The sequence below is a fragment of the Episyrphus balteatus genome, chromosome X (genome assembly GCF_945859705.1).
Source record: "Episyrphus balteatus chromosome X, idEpiBalt1.1, whole genome shotgun sequence".
NCBI lineage: Eukaryota > Metazoa > Arthropoda > Insecta > Diptera > Syrphidae > Episyrphus > Episyrphus balteatus.
The window spans coordinates 9,123,459-9,126,963 of record NC_079138.1 but is presented as its reverse complement, the minus strand read 5'-3'; the positions used below and the strand labels follow the sequence as shown (position 1 = coordinate 9,126,963).

Below are 3,505 nucleotides of genomic sequence, written 5' to 3'. Positions count from 1 at the left end.
GTCACAGCATATATGCTCAAGGTACGCTCTAGTTAGAGGCATAAATAGTATAAATATCATTATGCATAACTGTATAGAACGCCCCGGGATTGAATAAATAATTCATAACAAATTCTAAACTAATCCCATTAAATTAAGTTAAGTTAATTATGCCATTGGGTTTTATTGAAAATACCCAATGACTTGCACATATGTTAGACTCCTTGGTCCGTGTTTCAAGACGGGTCCCGAAGGTATCCTGAATCTATCGCATTGTTAATCATAAAAGTGCATACAATATAAATAAACAAATCAATTGATCTATTTACCATTGTAAAATTCCGAAAATTTTAAGCACAATATATAATTATATCTGTCAATGATTTATCAAATCCAAAACATTTATTTTATGTTGAAAATCCGAAGATAAGCAATTTGAATAAACTTAAGTAATAGATCTTATGATAAATATTTATTACATTAACAGATTACAATGTAATTATATGGAAAAATTGCACACTATTGTTAAAATATTTTTTGTATATTTTTTATATATTTTTATATTAGCATTGAATTTTCCATAATGGATATTCAGGTTCATCGGGCTTAACCTCTAAGCAGTTTCACGTACTATCTAACTCTCTATTCAGAGTTCTTTTCAACTTTCCCTCACGGTACTTGTTTACTATCGGTCTCATGGTTATATTTAGTTTTAGATGGAGTTTACCACCCACTTAGTGCTGCACTATCAAGCAACACGACTCTTTGGAAACACCTTCTAGTAATCATTAACGTTATACGGGCCTGGCACCCTCTATGGGTAAATGGCCTCATTTAAGAAGGACTTAAATCGTTAATTTCTCATACTAGATTATAGATGTTCCATACACTGCATCCCATATTTGCCATAAAGACAAAATGGCTTAGTGCTGAACTGATTTCTTTTCGTTCGCCGCTACTAAGAAAATCCTTGTTAGGTTCTTTTCCTTCCCTCATTAATATGCTTAAATTCGGGGAGTTGTCTCATATGAGTTGAGGTTGCTTAACACTTTTTATTTGCCTAATAATTGTATATACTCAATTCAAAATATTTTTTATATATCGATCATTTCAGCCATTTTATCAATTCAAGTAGAATGCCTTAATTGCCAAATTATATTATGACAACGATCTGCAATGTTAGAAATTTTTATATACTAACATCCTCTAAAAAATAGATAAAACGAACTTACTGTCGCTCGATATTATTTTGAGGTATATATTATATTTTAATATTATGAATTTTTACAAATCCAATAATATAACATGCGCATTTGATAAAACAAAAGCAGCTTGTTTAGCATAGTATCACAACCCTCAACCATATGTAAACCATATGTAGTCCAAGCAGCACTTCAAAATTAATTAAAGTACATAACAGCATGGACTGCTATATGCAATCAAAATGTCGATGTTCATGTGTCCTGCAGTTCACACAATGACGCACAGTTTGCTGCGTTCTTCATCGACCCATGAGCCAAGTGATCCACCGCTTAGAGTATTATTATTTTTTTATTTTAAATTTAGTCATTTTTTTTTCAAGAAATAAAAATTTATTTCTTTTTATATTTTATGTATTTTTTTATGTTGCGAATGTCCAATTCCAAAGAATCGTTAACTTATACATTTCTTTTTAAGAAATCTAAGTACAACATTTATATACATTTTTATTTTTATATATATATATCGTTACAACTTATGCTATGCGTTTTAGCCGGATAGTACCGGGATATTGTCCAAGTACGACACCTGTAGGGGTTAATTCGTCGCAACGTATATACGCCACGCCAAAAGGGTTTTTACACCCGGATATTACCCCGAAGGGTACGACACCTTTGTTTTTTCGACTTTTGCTATAGCAAGTTTGTTTATGCATATATATATTTTCATAAGCGTCACTATTTAGATGACGATGACATTTGGCTACCATTTAAATATTTTGTTCATATTTTTTTTTGAAAAAAAAAGACCGAATGCATTACTTATAGTAACACACCCAGTCTAATTTGTTTTTGTATTTTGGTTATAAGCGTCACTATTTAGATGACGACACCATTTGGCTACCATTAAATATTTTGTTAGTATTTTTTTTTTTTTTTTTAAAGACTGAATGCATTACTTATAGTAACACACCCAGTCTAATTTGTATTTTTACTTCTTTTGAAGTATTCTTTTTTGCATTTATTTATATATTTATTGTATATTTTATACATTTTGTACCATAATTGTACATTTTTATTTTTATATTTTATTTTTATTTTTTATATATATTAAATATATATAAATTTTATTTTATTGGAAAAATCACGTTAATGATCCTTCCGCAGGTTCACCTACGGAAACCTTGTTACGACTTTTACTTCCTCTAAACCATCAAGTTTGGTCAACTTCTGCGAAACAACCGTAACACGTTAGCGTCACAGTGATCACGTCCGGAGACCTCACTAAATAATTCAATCGGTAGTAGCGACGGGCGGTGTGTACAAAGGGCAGGGACCCCCATCTTCTGTGCGGGCAACCCGCCAGCAGTATCCCCCAAAGAAGAAGAAGGAGGAGGAGAAACCTCCACTATAAATTTCTTCTTATCCAAGGAATCCGAGACCTCCGACGAGTTAGCCTTAGCAATCTCGCGGACATTCCTCTTCCTTCGACCCTTAACTACCGTGAAATCGTCTGTATCCATGGCAGAATCATCAACCACAGACGAATCCGAAACTACTCTCTTCTTTGTCTTTTTAGACTTCTTCTTGTTAGGGTTAGTCATAACCACCTTAATGTCAGTATCTCTAATGAGATAGCTTTCTTTCTTCTGAGGCTTAACGAAAACCCCAACCTCACTCTCACAATCGGAGGTGATTCCGATTAATTTGTCCTCAAACATCGTAACATCAACACCACTTAAAAAATAATTTTTCAAAGTGGCAACCGTAAAAAATTAATTTTGCCTCAGTTGGCAACAATTAATCGAAAAATTTTTTGAAATTTTTCAAAAAATTTTAACTCAGCTGGCAACTAGTGTCAACAATATAAACCAAATTTTGCCGAGGGTGGCAGCAGTGGTGACAATATTATAAAATATTGCCTAACCAAAGTCAGCCAATCAGAAATTTACCGATAAGTGGCGAAATTTTTAAATGATTGAAAAAATATTTATTTAACCAATGAAAATTAATTTTATAAAAAAAAGAGAGTAAATGACGAAAAAATATTAAAATAGCAAATGAAAATTAAGATTATAAAGTAAATGAAAATGAAAAGCAACAACCCACGCGATTTGTGGGTTGGAAAATTAAGAGTAATGAAAATATGATACAATAGCCAATGAAAATTAATGTTATAAAAAATAAAAGAAAAAAGAGAAAAGAATAAAAGAACTCACGTGATTGGTGGATACCAAAGCAAACCACCAAGAATTACTCGAATTAAAAAGAAAAATTAAATTAAATATCAAAAAATCGCACAAATCTATCAAAACACAACCAATAAT

The 3,505-nt window shown here is 31.6% G+C and overlaps 1 pseudogene; it reads right to left on the bottom strand.

Annotated features, from left to right (window-relative positions):
• Window positions 1-1,366: 1,366 nt before the first annotated feature.
• On the bottom strand, window positions 1,367-1,519 carry LOC129920744 (5.8S ribosomal RNA; annotated as a pseudogene).
• Between the last annotated feature and the right edge of the window lie 1,986 nt (window positions 1,520-3,505).